The sequence below is a fragment of the Sciurus vulgaris genome (genome assembly GCF_902686455.1).
Source record: "Sciurus vulgaris genome assembly, chromosome: 3".
Lineage (NCBI taxonomy): Eukaryota > Metazoa > Chordata > Mammalia > Rodentia > Sciuridae > Sciurus > Sciurus vulgaris.
In genome coordinates this window covers 110,094,929-110,106,038 of record NC_136463.1, presented here as the reverse complement: position 1 = coordinate 110,106,038, position 11,110 = coordinate 110,094,929, and positions in this window count along the sequence as shown.

Sequence of the window (11,110 nt, the reverse complement as noted above, 5' to 3'; positions counted from 1 at the left end):
GTAAATTCTTTTAACTTTTGTTTATTATGGAAAGATTTTATTCATCATCAAATATGAAGGTTAGTTTTGCTGGGTATAAGATTTTTGGTTGGCATCTATGGTCTTTCAGAGCTTGAAATATATTGTTCCTGGCCCTTCTTGCTTTTAGGGTCTGGACTGAGAAATCTGTTGATATCCATATTGGTCTCTCCTTATAAATAATCTGATGCTTTTCTCTCTCAGCCTTTAAAATCCTATCTTTATTTTGTATGTGAGGTATTTTAATTATAATGTGCTTTGGTGTGGATCTCTTATAATTTTGTGCATTTTTTGTTCTGTAAGCCTCTTGTATTTGATTTTCCATTTCATTTTTTAGGTTTGGGAAATTTTCTGATATCATTTTGAGCAGGTTGTTCATTCCTTTGGTTTGTATCTCTGGGCCTTCCTCAATCCCAATGATTCTTAAATTTGGTCTTTTCATAATATCCCATAATTCTTGAAGTTTCTGTTTATGATTTCCTATCATCTTCTCAGTTTGGTCAACTTTATTTTCAAGATTAAATATTTTGTCTTCATTGTCTGAGAGTCTGTCTTCTACAAGATCTATTCTGTTGGTCTGCTTTCTATTGAGTTTTTAATTGGGTTCATTGTTTTTTTCATTTCAAGTATTTCTGTTTAGTTACTTTTCAGAATCTCTATCTCATTATTTAAGTGTTCTTTGCTTCCTGCATTTGCTCTTTTAACTGTTTATTGGAGTGATCATGCATTGCCTGCATTTGCTGTCTTTTCTCATCTGTTACTTCATGGATTATTTTAATTATGCAGATTCTAAACTCTTTTTCTGTCATTTCTACTGCCATGTTGTCATTTGATTCTATCAAAATAGCATCTTGGTTTGTTAGGGATACTTTCTTCCCCTGTCTTTTCATTTTGTTTCTCAATATTCCCCTCTAGCAGTGAAGTTCTCAGGTACTACAGTTTCAACCCTGCAGGCTTATTGTGACCATGCAGTTTTCCAGTACCTCTCCTTTGTGGGGGAGATCAATATTAGCGGCACCCAATGCAAACAATATGCAGCCTTAAACCAGGTAGTCCCTATAAAGTCTTTAACACTATTGTAATAAAGAGGAAGTGTTTGATTATTATGTACAGTATTTCTAGTGGTGGACAAAGAGGATTTAAGTGAATAATTAGAGGTACCTGTCAAAGGGCCTCCAGTCTCCTGTAGGTGTCTCAGGAAGGGATCTGCCCCTCCAATGATGGTGGCCACACCCTCAGGAATAATTCAAAATGTCTCCGTCAACCTCCAAAGAAGCTGGGAAGTCACAGAATTTAGCACAACTAAAGTGAGTTATAGGCCATACTTGTGTAGACATCAGGCTTAATATCCTGCATATCTCACCAATTATGCCCTTCTCTTTACTAGTTTCTGATACTTTACTATCTGTTATCTAGTTCTGTGTTAAACATTGACAGAAGTTGAAAGGAACTTTAAGATAAATCATTTTTTATAGTGTATTACATCTGGGTGAAATGTGAAAAATTGGTAATCTTTGGAGAATTATTTAAATCACATGGGATTTTAAAGCTGAAAATTTATTTTCCCTGACATTAAAAATATATTACTTAACAAATGTTTTAGTCAGCTTTTTCATTGCTGTGACTATAGGATCTGACCAGAACAATTTTAAAGGAGGAAAAGTTTATTTGAGGGTTAATGTTTTCAGAGGTCTTAGTCCACAGAAGGCCAGTTCCATTCCCTGGGGCTCAAGGTGAGACAGAACATCATGACAGAAGAGTATGGCAGAGGGAAGCAGCTCTCATCATGATCAGAAAGCAGACACTTCACTGGCTAGATACAAATATATACCCAAATGCATTTCCCAATTCCCACCAACTCCAGCCACTCATTTAATCCTTATCAGGGAATTAACTCACTGATTGGGTTAAGACTCTTATAACCTAATCATTTCTCTTTAGAACCTTCTTGCACTGTCTCACACATGGGCTTTCGGGGAACACCTCACATCCAAACCATAACAACAGATATTCACTTAAAATGTAATTATTGTATAGGTGTTATTGTTTGTACCTAAAAAAGTTCTCCAAAGAGTTTAGGAGTTAGACAATGTAGCAATTTTCAACGGTGAAAAGGTTGGATTATGAGAGCATAACCTCATGAGTGAATTAATCCAGTTGGTGGATTAATAGTTTGGACTCACTGTATGCAGATGGTGGAATGTGGTTAGAGGAAGTAGGTCATTGGGGTATGACCATAGCCTGTATCTGTCCCTGGCCCCTCCCCCCTCTGCTTTTTATGATCATGAAATGAAATAGCTTTTCTCTGCCATCTTCTTCCACCATTAGGCTCTTTTTCACTTCAGATTCAAAATCATGGAGTTAGCATACCATGGACTGAATCTGAAGCCAAGAACCAAAAGTAAATTTTTCCTCCTCTAAGTAGTTTTTTTCAGGTATTTTGGTCACAGTGATGAAAAGTTCAGATGATAGACAATTAACCATGAATTCTTTTGTTAGGAAATAAATAGTAAAGATCTCCAGGTTTTTTAAGATCAGTGTTCAGATGTTCAGGTGCTTTAAAGGGAAAGACATAATTTATGAGCCTGACTCACCTACCATAAAGAAAAACTAAGTTTGAGTGCATTGAGGAACCTTGGTCAGATTAGAAAACCACATTGAAGCCCTGAACATATAGTCAGGAAAAAAAAAAATAATAATCCAGGTAGGATATGCCTCTTTTAAAGAAGACAGAGTAATTAGGATCATGTAAAAATTCTCAAGCAGTAAATTTTAAATATGTGCCATTTACTGTATATGAATTGTTGTCCAAGAACACTGTAAAACCAAAAAGTAAGAAAAGATGCAAAAGAACACAAACAAAACCAAAATGATAAATAGAACATTCTCAATGGCCTAGAGATAAAATTCTGAATAACCCATTATGCAAAGAAGAAATCACAATGGAAATTAGAAAATATTCTAAATATCATGAAAACATAATACATAAAAGTATGGAAAACAACTGAAGCAGTAGGGAGTGGAAAATTTATAGAATTGTATAAAATAAATATTGATTAAAAAAAGTAGTTATTTTGAACGGATGTCCTGCTGAGGGTGAGGATGATGATGTCACCCAAAGAACACAGACATCGGAGACCAGACTTGGAAGGTACAGACCTAATTTTACTTATGATTGCACAAGACATATATAGGCACATTATCCAATCAGGTTAAGACGCTTGTTAAAACATAACAAAATCAACCTATTGGTAAGCTATACGTCATACTAATGTAAACAAACCAGGTATCCCTAAGTGGTTCTGTCCAGCAACAAGTCTGAGACAAAGGACTGGGGAAAGGGCAAGGCTCCGGCACATGGCATGAGGCTTGGCAGCACAGGAGAACTCACATCACAGCTTGCCGTGATGCCTGTTGAGCGAGGCTTTCCCTCAGCTCATAGCTCAGCCTCAGTAACTGCAAAGGCCTGCAGTCCATGGCAAATCTTTACCCTTTCCTCAGGTTCCCCATCCAGACTATTGTATTTATTTAAACCATTGTGTCAGCGACTGCTGTCAAATAAACTTGAGGAATGTTCCCTACAGAAAAACATCGATTTTCTGAAGTATTTGGAGAAGTTGGAACCAAAGGGGAAAAATCAAACATAACGAATGTAGAAATAACATTAAAAAAACAGGAGTAAAAATTTAAAATCATAAAAACTATAATGCAGAAAAGTTCACAAAGTATAGAGTTGAGTTTTTGTAAGTGTTAATAAAATCAAGTAAGATCTTACAAAAACAAAGAGAAAAAAATCTATAACACAAACTGAGGAGATCAAAAACACCAGTCACAAACTGAGAAAAGATTAAATGATAGTAGTTATGACAGAATAAATGTATCAAATGCCCAGAAATAAAACAAAAGTCATGTAAGATATCTATGAACAAAATGAAGCAAAACACCTACAAAAATTTTTGGAAGAGATCAGAGGCTAATTAGGAATATAGAATATTCATGGATCAAAGGGATTTAGATTATAAGTAAGATTATTTTCTGCTTATTGATATAAAACTTTAATGTAATTAAAAACAAATTCCCAGTAGTTTTATGAAAATTGGCACAATGACTTTCTAATATGCATAAAAATGCAAAAGACCAGTAATAACCAAGCAAATGTGGTGTTGGATAACTTACAACACCAAGTATTTCATCTTCATCTAATTACAATGTGAGTAAGTACTGAGATATTGGCACAAATAAAGTGATCCACAGAACAAAACAGAATGTAGAGTCACACACATATATACACAGTTATGACATAATACAAAAAATTAACTCACAAAAGCAAAACTGTCAAATGAACATATTGAACCTTATTAAAATCAATCAATTAAAATTCTGGAACCTCAAAGAATATTAAGAGCTTGAAATGCAAATCATTGAGAGATTATATATAAATATGTGTTCATATAAACATATATAAATGGCAACTATTAAGAAAACATAAAGAAGAATTTCAGATCAACCATATCAATATAGATAACCCTATGAAAGGATTGTCTCAAGACTGGGGCAGTTACTTCAAATAAAGGCAATTCAAATGATGTGTAAACAAACTCCCAAATTGAAACAATGAAATATCACTATATATTTACTGGGATGATTAATACATAGAATAATGACAATTGAAAATGTCTGTGACAACCTAAGTTTCTCATGGTAGGAATGTGGCTTGCTACAATCCTTCTGGAAAATCAACAGTATTTATTGAAGCAATTGTCTATCTATGAATATACCTAGTCAGATATTTATATATGTTTATCAAAATGCTTTAGATATCCACATAATGGAATGCTTTGAATTGATGAAAATAATTGAAGTGCAAAGTCACAAAATTGATAACTGTCACTAACAAAAGGATAGGCAGAAACTCTTTTCCCAAATTTGTACATACAATACATTTTCTTTTACATACATTTCATAAGTAGGCAAAGGTAATCAATGGTGATAGAAGTTCAGACAGGAATAACAGATAACAGTTAATAATAGAGGCAATGACCATGAAACACAGTTGTCAGAAATGGAACATGCCTTTCTTCTGTGCACTAATTTATTTTTTAAGACAAGTTTTCTAACTAAAGGATTGTCTTTATGAAGTAGTGACAAATGGAGAAAAGCAGTGAAGAAAGGTTCTGTAAAAATATGATCCAACATCCGAGCCCCTTTTGATCCAAAGCTACCCTGTTTTTAAAACTCATTACATCCCAAGAGTGAATCGTAGCATGTGTTCAGAATAATGAAAATTTGGTTCACTTAATTTCTCAATTTTTTATTCTTCCATAAACCAAATATCAATAACCTTAGAAAAATGATGCTCAAATCCCAATTAAGTGGTGACCTCTGCTTTTTTTTTTTTTTTTCCCTGTGATGGACCCATTTATTTTCTTCTCTAGACTCAATTAGCCAAAGAAGAAAGGGTGTCTTTAATTATCTCACTGATCCATTTGTCACCTGAAAATGTAGAAATATAGTGATTTATTTTTCTTAATATGACCTTATAAATCACAGCCAAAATAATAAACTTCCAACTGAGTTTCTTCTATGCTATTGTCTAAATTGAACACCCATGCCTGTTACACCTCCCCCCACAACACACACACCTTTTAACGTGTTACACAGGGTGCAATTTTGCTAAAACAGGCCCTTTAATTATACATTGCCAAAACTGTCACCTACTGTTAAATGATTCCTGTGCTACAGACAGAGAAACTGTGAGCCCTGCAAGGTTCTGACGGTTTCCATTATGTGCACAGACCTCAAGACCAGCTGTCAACAAATCTGTTGGTGATTTTGTGTAAAAAGGAGTCAGGCTATGATCTTGCTACACTTTTGGTCAGAGAAAGCTAATTGGATTTTGACAGAGTTTATGGACAGGAGAAAAGACAATACGGGTATAATAATAGCTCAGCATGAAAGATGGGCCAACATACTACTAACAAGGAAAGTTTAATTAAATGATGAGCAGGAATCAAAAATAATTTACCTTTTGGGAAATTGACAAAATGACTAAGAATATATTTTAATGTTCTCCTAGATTGCTCCTTAATGGGAATTTAACTTTATCAAAATGAAGCAGAAAAAGACAAATTTGAATAATAGTGTGGATCAAAGTTTGGATTCTCCAGCTTTTATAAGACCTATATCTATGTTGGCTCTGATTATTTTTATCATGTGATTTTAAATTATGATATATTGTATATAAACACAGATGATAGATATGCTTTATTCAGTGACAAAAATGTATACTCTTCTCTTTTAGTGTCATTCCCTTTTACTATGGAACTTAAACATGGGGATATCGAATGGATCACAGGACTTATGAATTTAAATGTTAAGTCTAAATTCACTCACCATATTATTGCAGCTGAATTATTTACTTTAAATTCTTTGCTGTGTAATAAAATAATATTATCAAAATTGTTTACATTGAGCATGAGTCTCAACATAAGATAATTTATATTTATAAATTGGTAACAAGAAAGAAGTACTTTCTTACTGCGATGAGTTTGATTATAGTATTCAGTATCTGAGTTTCTCCTGCTTACTGGACATACCTAAATACATTCCTTATAGTTTTTGCTAATGAGCCTGATAAGAAAAAATTCTGGTTTATGAAATGTGTTATGTAAACTTCCCGAGCCAACCAAAAACCAATCTTCAACACATTATTTTCTCTAAGGCCCTAGAAGATAATGGAAATAATATAAGTTGGGATCTTCCTCAATCAAAAAGCTACCCATCAGGGTCACCCACGAAGGAACAAATGTACAGAATTTTACATAAACGAGGAATAAATTTTTATTTTGCTAACTTCAGAAATCTGAAGAGATCATTTGTTTCTATAGTTATTCTAGCATGGCTAATAAAATGCAGATATTTATGCAAAATATATACATATATTTCTAAGATATAATTGATCTATCTTGACATCAACACTAAGTATAGTTTGGGAGGTTTTTTCTTGTAATAGAATTGGAAAATTCAAATACTAATGTGCTGGGGATTATATATGAGAAATGTTAAATATAGTACTTATTTTGCTATTTTTTACAACCCAAAAGAGTACAAATTGTTTAAGCCTTTTAAATCTTACCTTATCATTGCATAACAAATAGTGTGTATATGATTTTAAGGAGAAATTTTATTCTATTTGTAAGTATGTGGAGCACTAGTTCTATAATTGTTCACTGCAGAGAAATACATTAATCTTCCTTTGTGAAAAAAATTGTCTTATAAAAGCAAGTTTTACCACTTATATGTTTTTAGTTATCAGTAAATAGTATGGTAACTCTGGTTTATTAGTCTTAAGTATATTTTATTTTGAAGATTTTTTTGCAGACTGTTATTGTTCACTTTATTACTTCTAATCAAGCTATAATCTATTATAATCAATTAATGTATTCTTAATTATAAATAAAAGGGTTCTAGATAAAATAACACATATATGTAAAATGTTTCATTGAAAATCAAAATTCAAATCTATATACAGAGTAAAAGAAATGACTTTCTGAAATAAAACTTAGAATAATACTTCTTTCATAGATATATACTATACTCTAACATAAATGTATGGTGATTATAGAATGCATCCTGAAGGTAAAAAGATAATGATTTATTTTAGTAACTCTATATAACTAATGCACTTTTTAAAATACATCTTCTTAAAGCATCTTGAAGCATTTCAATACAGCAGAATCTACAAGACCCAGGTTATCTAAGGCACACATTCCTTAATAACAGACTCCCTCTCTTTACACTCCTCAACTATGTTGTTTTCCTTTCCCCCTCTGGTAGTCCCTATTCCAAAAACTTTCTAAAATCCTACAGCTCAGAATATTCTTTGGGCCTCCAAAATTGATCTTTTTATTCGTCAGTCACTACTCCATTGAAGGGTTCACGTATTAGACCCACAAATATAGTTTTGTGGAAATGAGATTTCCTGATTGCCTGTGTAAACTTGAAGTTTAGCATATTATCCTCATCAGTGCTTCAGCTCTGAGAAACAAAGAAGGATAAATAAATGCATAAATAAATTTTTGCCTCTGTAAATTTGAGTAATTATTTTGAGGGAGAGTTTTTAGTCAGTTCAGAGATACCTGAAGAAATGTTGAAAATACAACCAATAAGCAGGATCAAGATGGCATACAAACAGGTGATGTGAATATATGGGTCATGAGAAGTTTGCCTTTATTCACCAGGCAATTTTGAATTTATCAGTCAGGCTAAATGAAGAGAGGAAATCTCAAAAAGCCAAATCACTGAAGCTGCCTAGTGAGTATCAGTACAGAAATATTTCTAAAACCTTCACTCAACAAAATGATTCACAATGTTTCATCTTTCTCTTCGGCTGAACCTCTTTAAAGTTCCATAAAAAGGTTTGCCTTTACTTTGTCAACTCCCACTCACTCACTTCATCAACTCTTTACAATCTAATGTCTGCCTGTACTATTATATTAAGATTCAAGCCTTAAAGGCACAGTATAAACTTCTAATTGCTACATGTACAATGATTGCTAATTCATCACCTTGGTACTAGTTACTTTATTAATTAAATGTTTTTTTCTTAGCCTCAGTGACACCTTTTCTTTTTCTGACTTTGCTTCTGCATCATGTACCTCCATGAGTTTTTGAATTACCTTTTAATTAGCTAAACCAGATTATATTTCAATGCCCTTGTAGACTTTATGTTCTTCTTTTGACCTCACTACTCAAAATACTCTCCTTCTCCTTATGTGATGTAGACTTACAACACTTCTCTCATTTGCTTCTTCATGGCCTTTGCATAAACCGTCTTCTTTAAAGAGTTCCTTTTACTCTCCTACTGGCTAAATTCTGCTCTCTAAGACAGACCTAATGTATCCCTTGACTTGACTGAACTTTGTTCAGGCTTCTTCCCACCTCATATTCCTGACTTCCTGCTCACATAGAACCTCACAGAGTCCAGGTGGTTTTATCAAAAAGGTATCTTATCTTCCTTCGTTCTAAAGTCAATGCTCTTGAGAACATTGACTTTAGAACACTTGTTTTTGTTAATTTGCAAAATACTTTCTTTTGATTATGTATTTATTAGTGCATTATACATAACAGTGGGTGCATTGTGATTACTCATATATGCATATAACAGAATTATAATTGTAATTACAATTCTTTCTCTGCCTTTTGAGATGTAAATCCTTCACATAGCCTTTGTCTAGACTATCATTCTTAAGGGTCTGAGGGCCATATTTTTGATAAGAAATCAAGGAAAATAGCACCCCTATCTTCTATCTCCTAGTCTGTGTGGGAGCATATGAGCCAAATTCTGTTGGGAGCCTTGTTTCGAGTTGTAGAACTCCTTGCTATTACAAAGATACAAGAAATTTTACTTTCCCTTTGGGTAAGGCCAATTAGCAAATCATAGATAGCTTACGATTTCCCACCCCAGCTATACTGAAATGGTCCAGAGAGGAACTTGGTCTCTAGTAAAGGTCACCATCAGACTCTATTAAAAGGAAACTGAGTTGAGTAGCCGTTAGATGAATAAACACCCTGATCATATGCACTGTTTTCCTCTTCTGCCAATTCCTAGCTGAAAGTTAGGTTAAGAAAGCCTATTGATATAAACCATATGGCCACCTAGTAAGGTGGAGAAGGGTAGAAAATAGATATAGAGAACCAGATGAAAGATACACATCACAGTTAGTAAGCTAGTTGAGTCACTCATCAATCTGCCTACTCAATCCTCAACAAACATTTTTATGTGACAGCAACTGTATTAGATTCTGGAGATTTAAAAAAACACCATTGTATTAATAATTGCATTATAACTGCTATTGCACAAATATTTCCAAATGCTGTGGAATTCTAGAAAACAAAGCAAACAAACAACAAAGGTAAGTAGTGAAACCTTAACTGCCATTTGAGTTAGGGCACAGAGAGAAGTACATTGCTAAAAAGGAAATGGAAGCAGGGATTACCAGGCATGAGTGGCTGTATGTATCTGGACTATGGTAATCCACAAAGGAAATAAAGAATGTTCAAAGATGTTGGTAAAATTATAGATAGAAGGAACATCACCACGGAGACCATAAAATAAAAGTGATGACAGTGGTGTAACTCAAGTGTCCTGAGTGTGGAACTCTCAAGGAGAATCAAGACTGAAACTTGACCTTTGAGTTTTGATTGTGCAAAGAGTATTATTGGTCTTCACAAGAGTTTCAGGAAGAACATTACAGAAGATTGAACTTTTATTCAAAGCTCAAGAAATCTAAACATTTATTACATTTTTTTTTTCCAAAAAGACAAGTGATACAAAGGAAGATTACCTTGAGCTGAAGTACCATGTTTTTCTAATTTCTTCCCATTATTTTTTGCTGGAAGAGGAGATTTTAGTGGTGGATTCTATTTTCACTGTCCTCCAAACCTTGCTTTTCTTTTCAGAGGCAAGGAAAAGATTAAGAAACACATGAAATATTCTAACCTGATATCAATGTTGACCCATATAAATCCTAAATGTGTGTCTATTTCTCAGAAGTTCAAGATAAACATTATTTGTATCATTCAAAACTGTTTTTTCATTTTTTTGTTTTTAAGTCAAAGATCTTCAATCAAACCCTCAACTTCAACCTATTCTTTATAATCCTTTCCTATTTTTTGAAATTTATTTTAGTAGCATTTTAGAGTACTTGTAAGTTTTTAATTATGAGTTATAATAATAAGTACTATGGGAGATACTTATACTTCAGTATTTAAAAATGTTTTTTGGAAATGATAACTGATTTATTCAATATAGCTGTCAGAGAGAATAAACCTTAAATATGAGGGAAACATATTAGTTTATAAGCGAAGATAAATCTAGATGCAGAGACAGTTTCAATATAAAGAGAAATCAACCAATTAAAACCTAATTAGATCATACTGAGAATACAACTTTTATTAATGTATTTTATTATCTTGTCACTAAAGGTAGATGAAAATAATTATATATAATTACATCTGTGAGATGAGTAACTGTATATGTGATTTTTATCTATCCTTAGTGACAAATTCTACCTAACATGCATATATAATT